Here is an 11,252-nt window from a genome sequence, read left to right as displayed (position 1 = left end):
CTGGAGAACTTCCGTGGAGACTTCCTGTGGGGTTGTAGCACCTCCCTCAGGCTGCTCCCAAGCTGAACCAAGAAACTCTGATGCCTCTGAGCCGGGCTTTTCCAGGTGCTGAATGGAAGGTGAGGGCCCTGGCAGGGGCAGGGGAGGGAGGAGCGACCCTCAAGGTCCCAGAAACCACCAGCGTTATGCCTGGGGTGCTGAACGAGGAGAGCCACGGCCTTCAGAAATGGGTGGCCACTACTTAGGCAAACGCACAGGGAACACATCTCCACCAGAAAGGGAAGTAGAGGCCCTGAGAACAATGCTCCCTGCCTGTGGGATGCTCTTCTGGGTCCCTCAGGCATCCCCAGAGGCAACCTGTTCCATAGGGGTTGCAGATGTGGGGTACACCAAAATGTGAGTCCCAGAGTAGCAAGTTGCACTCCTATAGGTCTAAGTGTGCCCTTTCTTTTTAAAAACACTCTTTGTTGACAGCACCCGCCCCACAACAAAACAGAGGCAAATACACAGCACTAAGGAAATACCCAGAGACAAATACAAAAGGAAGAACAAAAACCAAACGTGTTGACCCCACAACCACCAGGGCACCTAAACACATCTGCATGCAGAATTTACCCACAAACTTACCAACAGACAAACGTGGAGACTCGAATTTGATATAAACCATGCACTACATCAAACAGCAAGACCTGTAGGAGCCAAAGAAGCCCCTGAAGGGCTTAAAGACCCCTTCGGCCCCTTTGAAACAGACACAGAGTGTGGTCAGTGCAGATGCCTGGAAGGGTAAGGAGGCAGAAAGGGACAGGTCACTACAGAGCAGGCCCAGGATGAGCCCAGCCTGTTTTGGACTTGAATAACCTCTTTCTCATCTTTGAGTCCATAAATTCCACCCCCACCCGCCAACAAACTCTGTCTTCTTCAACCCTCACTAGGTAATCCTGACAGGAAATAGCCAATAGCCGGAGGGCAAGGCACGGATTGAGGAAAGAAAAGAGGTCTCTCCTGTGTCTACCAGGGCTATTTTTCCTTCTGAACGCCGACTGTACAAAGGACAGACTCAAGAAGTTATACTTGGCGGTTCCTCGCCAAATAAGAGATAGATCTGCACGTAAGCTGGGCGTGGTGGCGCATGCCTGTAATCCCGGCAGTCGGGAGGCAGAGACAAGTGGATCTCTGTGAGTTCGAGGCCAGCCTCGTCTACAAAGTGAGTCCAAGATAGCCAGGACTACAAGAGAAACCCTGTCTTTAAAAACAAACAAAAAAGTCTGCACATGTCAGACCCTCATTGGGACCTTGTCCAAGCTGTACTTCAACGGCAGTCGACAGGCTAAGCATTTCGGTCTGTCTACTCTTTATAGATGCCCCAGGACTCAAGCGGCCTGGAGCAGCCCCTGATAAAGCCAGAACCTAGGCCTCAAACCCTCCCTCGCCAGGCCTGACTCAGGTGAACAAACCTCTGATATGCAGTGCCTCACAGAAGGGTAGCCAGGTAAGAATTTAAAAGATAAAGTAGCCAATGGCTGACGTGCCATGCCCACCAATGTTTAACAAAGACCCCCCCTCCCCCCCCCCCCCCGAATCCTCACGCCTCAGCCTGTAACCTAGGGAACGGACACAAAACAAAACCAGAACAAAGTTTCTCAAACCTTGAATGAGTCCCCATAAAACAGCACCAAACTTTTAGACTGCATTCACTTCCGGGAAGGAAAAAAAAAAAAAAAGAAAGAAAGAAAAAGAAAGGAACATCAATTGTCTTTTAAAACCTCTATAGTATTTTGTCAATATTTTTTATTACAGTGGAGAATGTATAAATATTTTATTATAAACCAAAGGCCTAAAATAAACAGTTTAGTAAATAGTTATTACATTACAAGGAAAAACATCTGTGGAAACGGCTTTCCATGTAATTATTCTTGCTATTTTACATTAGTGCTCAACGTGAATTTCTTTGGCACTAATGTTTCACTTGTTCTAAATCTTCCTCCTTGTTGCTATTATTAAAATCTTAAAAAGGTGCCAAATCTTAAATGAAGAAAAAAAAATGATTCGCTAGAAATTATTCATACCACAGTGAGCCGCTACTAAACCTGGCAGGGGTGCAGTATTTTCGGTGAAATTAACATAAAATATACAACTGCAAATTATCCAGGAAATAGCTATGTTCTTTACGGCATGCTTTTACATTCAGGGGGGGAAACCGTTCTCCTTCTCCATCCAGCACAAAGCCACAAACAGCTCCATTCTGGCAAGGTTTAAAGAAAAAGTAATAGATCTGTCAGCAAGGCTCACCCTCTGGAAAGGGGCTAACACTGATGGGCGGGTCAGCTGTAGGTGAGAGCACCAGACAATGTCAAGCTCGGATGGTCAGGGCGGAAAAGACAGAAATACAGCCTCCTCTCTCCATTCCACAGAATAGATTTCCTCTCCAAGGCCTCAGCCCTTCCTCCTAAACACAAGAAAAACTGTAACACCATGTAAAATGCAAATGTCCCTGTAAATATTTTATAAAATTGTTGCATACATCCCAAAAGCTATAGGTCTTAATTGAGAGCAGGCGATTTTTCTAGTCAATATATGGAAATGGAAAATGCTAATTTGTGTTTTTCTACTTATGAAAGACCCTGGAGAACAGCAAGCCACAAATGCACTCACTTTAATATTATAAATATAATTTGGCTCCCTCTTTACCATCCCCACAGCCATGGCTTTTATCTCCCTGTGGCTGCAGGGGGAGAGAGAGAATCGCTTTCACAGCATTCGCCAGGGAAGGCGGCCTCGAAGGAGGCAGGGGGGGGACATCAGCACAAGGCTGCATGCACCCCTGACATACACATCCTCCTGAGATGCCAAGCAGAGGTATAGCAGGAATAAGGCATATGCCAGAAAGCTCTGTCCTGCCTAATATGTAGCCTGCCCATGGGATGGAAGCTGAGCAGTGGCCAATTTGAACCATGGGATCCTTTGCCCTGTGGGGCCTGCCTAAAAGCTGTCTCTGGGATGAAGGGCACCTCTTGAGCAGCCATGGGATCACAAGCCTGCGGCATGGGGATGTTAAGATGGGGGTGTCCAAACTCCAGAGAGAACGAGGCCTGTGTCCTCCCTCCTCCTTATCAGCCCAGCCTTCTAGATGTTCCTCACTCTAAGAATTCTGCTCACTTGAGGCCACTTGAAACTCGGCTGGTCTACACTGCAGTGCGCAGGAGCACCAAACACATCTCCACTTGAAAGCTTAAAAAAACAAAACAAAACAAAACAAAACAAAATTCTTAGGTTGATTTTTCCGGAGCAATTATAGTATTTTGTTTTGATGTACTGAATTAAATACAAATATATTCTTTTATTTTATGTGTTTCCTCTTACTTTGCTCTTAGTGTGGTTGAACACATGGTTCTCATCCTACGTCTCTTTGGAAAACCTGCTTGGCAGGGCACACAGATGTGCTGTGAGTGCATGTGTAAGCTGTGTGCTCGGACAGAGAAGAACCTCAACTCTGAGACCTTGTGCTCTTAGTGTCTAGGATTCTAAAAATTCCCAAATCCTTGAGTCTCCAGTTCTAAGAAAGCTCCACAAGGCAAAGGGGTGCCGTCACTGGCCTCTAGTCAAAGCCTTATTCCTTGTCTATTCCTCAGCCTAAAAGGCCCCAGAGATTTGGTGATCTCACAGCTACCTTCCCCCCACCCCAGCCCTTCATACAGTTCAGACTCTCCATCTGTACATCACACAGGAACTCTTGGCACTGTAGACGTTTGTGCTCGGGACAGTCCAGAGAGCCCCAGCCTGCTAAGCATCCATATTCTAACCCACATTCTACAGCGGTATGAACACAGGCTCGGACAGTGCAACCGACCTGCATTAAGACTATTCAGCAAATGGGTGGCGGAGGCCAACGTGAAGGCTTTCCCACTGGGCTTCAATAGCTCAACCACATGGAAGCCAGGTGGCCTCTATAAGGTGATGCATAACAGACCCCAAAACAGGAACAACCCAAACCAAAACTACTGAAACGCCACCTTGAACACACTCATATAGAACAACAAAATACACAGCAATGAAAAGGAGTAGAGACAGCACCAACCTCGTTCCAGCTACCTGGAGGGCAATCATGGATGAATGCTGACGCAATACAATCAGACCCAGAGCCAGTACGGTGTGAGTCCTTGTGGATACCCTGAAACACGGGAGCTCAGCCACAGTGGCAGACTTGGAATGGCAGCTGCCCTGTGTGGCAGCCTGCTGGACAGAGCGTGAGGGAAAGACTAGTGTAGGTGGTGATGCAACGCGCCTGTGGACTCTTATGCCATGTAGCCTAGACTTCTACTCAGAGGAAGGCAGCGATGACCCTAAGGTGGGGTAGGGATCTCCCTAGAATGAATGAGTCCACTCATCCCTGCATGAAGACACCCCAAAAGCTAAGCCAGCAAAACCAGGAGTTCAGAAACCTCTCTGAATCGGAGAGACAAAATTCTGAGCAACTTTTTGGTCTCTGTGTTCCAGTAAGTGCCAACAGAGCCCTCCCCCCCCAACTATGGAGACCAGGCCCAGTAGGGTGCCATGAGTTGCCACCCCCCTCTTGTGGGGAGCAAGGAGGTAGCTGGTGACGTTTATTACCCGCCTGCAGCGAGACTGACCGCAGGCCTCCTCTGCCTACACTGAGCCATTAGCCAGTAATGGCCCCAGAGGCTCCCAGCCAGACCCGGGCTGTGCTCACTTGCAACACCAGTGACACTAATGACCGCCACATTGTGCAGATAAATCATCACTGCTCAGAAGGGGCCCCGGCTGGCTGGCGGCCTCTGAGCTTCATTTCACAAATTTTCCTAATACTCAGCTGCCTTGTGAGGGGTTCTTGGGCAGACACATCATCTGCAGATTTCTCTAATGCAGTGTTGTAAAGAAGGGGCAAAAGGAGAAAGGGGGGGGGGGGCATTAGCCCATGTTGCATCACAGAGGTCCACGATGAGGGAGACCTATGGGTTAGAGCAGAATCCTTGTCTCGGAATTCTTGGGCATCCATGGGACTAACACACTAAAAATGGCGATCCAGGGACCACTCTGCCAGTCCAAAGCAGAATTCCACATGCCAGGAGGGTCTGTGTTTCCCAGAGCAACCTGGCATGACAGTCAAGCCCACAGATGACCACAACACCTGGGCTCCAACCCAGCACTGACACCTGCTGGCTGTATGGCCTCCAGCAGGCCCCTTTACCTTTATATTTCCTAAGAACAAAATAGAGAGACACGGGTGACAATCCAGGGTTCAGCATCCAGCACACTTGTAGCTATTGTCACCATGGCTCTTGTCCTGCTAAAATGCAAAGGACCAACCACAACAGCCACTGTAAAGATACGTGCTCCCTGAAGACTAGGTCTCGGACTGTGGGATTAGGAAATGCTTATGGTCACAAGGTTCACTCATGGGAATGAGTGGCAGCCCACCATGGCCACAGAGGCAGAACTCTCCGGAAAGAGGCAGTGTATGCAGGCTCAGCGTGGGACAGGTATGAGGAGCTGGGAAGGCTCCAGGCTTACCCCCTGAGACCTGCTGACAGAAGTCACCCTCAGCCTTGGGATCAGGAAGTGACACTAGTATCCCAGGGGCATTTTGAGAGCTGCCTCCTGGAGGAGGAAGCAGAAGGCACCCTTGGGCAGACACAGATTCCTCAGTGCCCACAGGCCCTGGCCCTCCTCGCCTTCCCTGCCTGGCACTCAGTCCTTCTTCTCTGACCTCTCAACCTTGCTGTGGAATCCTCTCCCTAGTGCTGCTCAACTCAGATCTTACACCGAGTGCTACCCAACTCCTGTTGGCGCAGAACGGAATTTGCTTTCTTTCCTTCCTTTCTTCCTTTCATATTTTGGTTTTTGAGACAGGGTTTCTGTAGTCCTGTCTGCCTGTCTGTCCTGGAATTCACTTTGTAAACCAGGCTGGCCTGAAACTCAGAGATCCAACTACCTTTGCCTCCTGAGTGCTAGGATTAAGATTTACTTACTTATTTACTTACTTACTTATTTTACACAAATATCTGGCTTTAAGTCTGTCTGTCTGTCTATCTATCTAACATGCATGTGTGTTTTGCGTGGATGTATATCTATGCACCATGTGTGTGCCTGGTGCCTGTGGAAGCCAGAAAAGGGCATCAGATCTCCTAGGACTAGAGTTCCAGACAGTTGTGAACCACCCTGATGGTTCTGGGAATTGAACCCAGGTCCTCTGGAGGAGCAGTCAGTGCTCTTAACTGCTGAGCCATCTCTCCCACCCTGAGCAGAACTGAATTTCTAACCCATCATGCTATTTCACCCTCAGCAGTCTGAGCTTCCTGTCTCGGATGAGAGATACTTCATTTTCAGCCTCACTCTGATTAGGTCCCAAAATGACCAAAGAAGGGACCAGAGTCCAGATCATTGACGCCTCTACCGGGAAGTTCTCCCTGACCACTTTTTTTTTTTTTCAATAGGGTTTCTCTGTCACACAGAGCCCTGGCTGTCCTGGACTCTCTTTATAGACCAGGCTGGCCTTGAACTCACAGAGATCCTCCTGTCTCTCTGCCTCCCGAGTGCTGGGATTAAAGGCGTGCACCCACGCCCGGCCTCCCTGACCACTCTAGGACACCTCCTTCTGAACTGCCAGTCTCTCTGACAGCACACCCGTCCCACCTTCACAAGCACAATGACCAGCTCTCAGTCCCATCATAACCCCTACCGTAGGGCAGGTCTCACAAGGCCCCCTCATATGCTCTCCAACCCCAGGAGCCAGGCTGGTGTGGGGCAGAGGTCATAAGGGCTGTCCACTGCACAGTGCTGCTGACAATCAAGAGACTGGCCTGCATACTATGGCCTGCATAGGGAGGTTCTGGTGGATTCAGTGATCCCATGGGAACAGGTACACACAACCCCTCCCAGTGGGAACTGGCTTGATAAGGGCTTGGGCCAGCCAGGAGACGGGAGCTGCAGGAGTACGGCCTACGGGCCAGGTGTGGACTGATTTCCTCCTCCTAGGCTGTGCGTCTCCAGCATCTGGGAATCACTCCTTGCTTGATTCAAAACCAGGTCAGAGAAAAGTGGCTCTCGTTTCCGGAAGGGGTGGTGAGTGGGCCTCCCGGGGAAGAGTTCTGCAAAAGTCTCCAAACCGAACATGAGAGACGAGTGGGAACCAAGCCTCGTTCCCTTGCGGCCCCACAGCTGCCAAAATTACTGACAAACTGACCTACAAAGAGTTTCTATTTTGTGAGCAAACCCCAAAGGTTAGCAGCAGAGCCGCGGGCAGGGGAGGAGATGCGCCACAGAGCAGAAGGCTCTCCAGCAGCACCGGCACCGTGCCCAGGCACTTCGGCTTCCTAAAGTGCCAGAGTGGGGAAAGATTCCGCAGCCATGAAAGGGAGGAGGGTCCCAGACCATGGCCAAGGGGCAGTTCTATCCCTAAGATCTAGACCACTGCTGCCACCACGGACTGCCTCGAAGAACTCAGCCTGCACACCCGTCCTGTGAAGACCTATCATGCAAACAAATTGCGAGTCAGCTAAACACCAGCTTTGTGGGCATGCCACAGAGGTGACACCTTTCTCCAGGAACTCAGATACGAAGTTCATGGTTTAAAAGACCACTGTCTTAAACTATTCCAGGGCCCCAAGTCATCACCCCCACTCCATGTTTGAGGATGCTCAGGCTGTACCAATGTACGACACCGAGAAGGGATTGATCCATCTACTGTGTATATGGGAGTGTCACAAAGTGCCCAGCCTTCCTCCATCCATCCTCACCCTGCAAGTTGTCCCTTTGTAACTGGCAGGAACAAGGCTAAGGACAAACACTCTCCAGCATCCCACAGAAAGCTTTAGACGGCAGCGAGGCCAGCTGAGAGGGATGAAGGACTACGGATTTTCTCAGAAGTGGAGAATCTGCACCCAGATTTTTGGTGATGGGAAAACAACAAAAGCAGGGCAGAGACTACAAACAGACACTCGGGCATCTCCTGTGTGCCCTCCCCCCCCCCCACTTATTTATCTCCCACTTGGATCTTGAAGGGCAGCAAAATTGGGCCCCCCCCCAGAAATCTGCTCAGCTGGCTGGGAAAGTGTCCATCCCAAGGGTACAGGAGCCCAGGGTCTCAAGGGCTGAGGCCTCTGCAGACCACCCACCAGGATAGGCTGACACGCATGTGTTCTGGGCCTCTTAATGATGGGAGGAGCGGAGCAAGGGGTTACAGGGCAGAGCTTCCCGACCTGAACCATGGAATCTACAGAGCACTCTTTGTAGAGCAGAGCTCCCCAGCCGCACGTCCCCACTCTCCGGGGATACCCCTCATCCGGCGGCCCACGGGCACCTGCATGAAGTACGGCTGTGAGCCTAGGAATTGAGATATATCTGCTGGCCTCATTTCGGAAGTCTCTCAACAGCTCCAAGGTTCCCACCGAGCTGCCAGCCAGCAACAGCAGTGTGATGTGGCCCAGAATCCTCCAAACCTTCCCCATGATACAAATCCTAGAGGTAGGGCAGGGATGCTTGCTGACTGCAAAGAATCCCAGGCTGCTCCTCTGGGAAGTGCCGCCCAGAGAGGGCAGCTTGAAACCTTTGCTGAACGAGGAAGTGAGATCACGTATGTGACGTGACCACTCGAGAAACAGTTCTTGAAGCGGAGAGGAGACAGAACTTGAGGATCTTCAGGGATGGCCTGTATTCAGCCATTTCCATCAGCTCTGTGACCCTGGATCAGTGGGGGGGGGGGGGAGGTTTGTTTGTTTGTTTTGTTTTGTTTTGTTTTGTTTGTTGTTTGAGACAGGGTCTCTCTGTGTAGCCTTGGCTCTCCTGGACTCGCTCTGTAGACCAGGCTGGCCTCGAACTCACAGCGATCCACCTGCCCCTGCCTCCCGAGTGCTGGGATCAAAGGCATGTGCCACCACCGCCCAGCTTTGGATGAGTGTTTTTGCCTTACCTGGTTCTGACTTTCTTGGCTTTGGTGGGATAGACAGCCCATCCAAACATTGTTCCTAACACAGAGGACACCCAGACCTCCCTCTGGAGACAGAACCCAAGCCTCCCCTGCCTGGAGCCATTTTTAAACAGAGAGGTGACACCCTCTACCCCACATCAGGAAAATGAAATAGAATTTTCCACTAAACGAGGCCTATCAAGCTGCTTTAGTGATGAAAGCTGTGAGGTGGGCAAGGGGCATTTCCGCCTAGCCCTCACGTGCTAGCTAATTTCCACCTTAAATAAGTACAATTTCAAAGCGTTGGCTGACAGGAGGTGGATACTCAACCTAGGGTTGACTGACAGGTGTCAGTTTTCAGTCACTGCTTAATAGTAGTTTCCAGGCTGTGAAAGGACAGATGTGCTGATGACAAAACCTCCTGAACTGCTTGATGCACAAAGCAGGAGAAGGTTCCAGCAAGAGGGATTTCAGTCTCCACGAGATCAGCACACCTAGCACAGGGTTCTCAAGGAAACTGAGAGCAGTGAATGGAAGCGAAGGGCTGTACCACAGCCATAGGCATAGCCCCCACTGTGGTTGTAACAGCTCTGAGAATGTCAGCAAGAGTGACCATGCTACCAAAAAAAGTCCGGTTCCCTGGCGTCAGGAGCAGAGCCACGTCACGCCCATTTCCCTGTGGGTTAGGGCTCAAGTATCAAGAGGGAGGGCCTGCAGACTAGGGATGGAGGGAGTGGGGGGGTTCAGAGAAGAAACCCCCAGGCAGTGGGAAGTACAAACCGTAACAAAAGCCCTGGATCAAATGCTAGCCCTGGGACATAAGCAAACCAATAGGACATCCTAGTTACCTGTTTGCTCACTGAGCAATGTCCTACTGTCCAAGAAACAGGTTTTCCAAGTCACCAGGTAGAGATGGCACAAGCCAACCAAAGGCCACCTGACCCCGAGCAGCAATCTTTCCGTAGTGTCCTGTGGGGAGGGAAGCTGCTAACAGCCAAGAGGGGTGGGGTAGGGGGGTGTCCATCTGGAAGGAGCCGCCAAGGCAGGCACCTGAAACCCAAGTGGCCCACAGTGGCACACTAACCCTCTTTTTCTTGGTTAAGTAGATACTAAAGGCCACTTGCTAGGCTAGGCAAAGCCTTTCACAGAGGTAACAGCTAAGGATGGCCGTCCTTCAAAGAAGTCCCCTTACTAGAAAAAGCCCTTGTACAAAGCTCACTCAAAGGGGTCTTATGGTTGCTGTGCTGTACAGGGAACCTCTCTGCTCACGTCAGCCAGTGGAGAGTGATCAAGCCGTAAGATTCAGACATGGAAGGTAAATCAGGCTGAGCGGACGGAGAATCTCAGCTTTTGTATGTTGGCATACTGCCCCAGTCTGCCTAGCAACCTATGACATCATTACCTACATGCCACTAACCGTGCCCCTGCCCAGGAGTATATAAAAAGACAAACCCATCCCCCCTTTGTTTCTCTCATCTCATATCTCTCTCTCTCTCTCTCTCTCTCTCTCTCTCTCTCTCTCTCTCTCTCTCTCTCTCGCCCTTCCCACTTCCTTCCCCTCCCCCCATGCTCATATAGTAAACTTCTCCATATCATATCTGTTGTGGCCCATATTTCATATTTAAAACTACATCCTGTAAGGGTCCACTAAAGTGACAGACAGTTTTTTTCCTGTGATTGATAACTACCATATGGGAATCCAGTCTTGAACTAGATGCTGAGGGCAGATTAGCCAACTGAAATGTCTTGTGGAAGCCAGTTTGTGCCAGTCTCTTGCATTTCCATCAGTTCCCCACTGACCCCCCCCAAAAAAAACTTTAAAGGAACATCAGGGGGCTGGAGAGATGGCTCAGCGGTTAAGAGCACCATCTGCTCTTCCAGAGGTCCTGAGTTCAAGTCCTAGCAACCACATGGTGGCTCATAACCATCTATCGTAAGATCTGGTGCCCTCTTCTGGTGTGCAAGTGTACCTGCAGGCAGAGCACTGTATATGTAATAAATAAATAAATCTTAAAAAAAAAAAAAAAAAAAAAGAACATCAGGCAGAGTTTTTTTCCTTTAAAAGATGGGCTGAGCGACAGGGCTGTTTCAGCCCTGTACCAGCACAATCAAGGCTGCCTCAAAACAGGTCTGTAATTAATTCACACGTTCAGCTGTCGAGTCCAGAAATATGTTCATGTTGACAATTTGCATTTGATGCTTCAAAAACAATCTGTCGTGTTTTCATTCGCCTCGCAGCCTCGGAACTGTCCTGACTTCTCTGGTACCTACCCAAGTGCTGCCTGAGTCCTGAGGATGGGTGGGCAAGGAGGCTGAGAGTTCCCAGCTG

General features: G+C 50.1%; 1 protein-coding gene across 8 annotated transcripts in view; it reads right to left on the bottom strand.

Annotated features, from left to right (window-relative positions):
• The window catches only part of ZNF423 (zinc finger protein 423), a 334,889-nt gene that overhangs the window by 88,715 nt on the left and 234,922 nt on the right, over positions 1–11,252 (bottom strand). The window lies entirely within an intron of this gene.

Source organism: Acomys minous, assembly GCF_964271855.1.
Source record: "Acomys minous genome assembly, chromosome: 14".
Classification (NCBI taxonomy): domain Eukaryota; kingdom Metazoa; phylum Chordata; class Mammalia; order Rodentia; family Muridae; genus Acomys; species Acomys minous.
The sequence above is the reverse complement of the archived record's forward strand: the minus strand, read 5'-3'. Positions and strand labels throughout refer to the sequence as shown.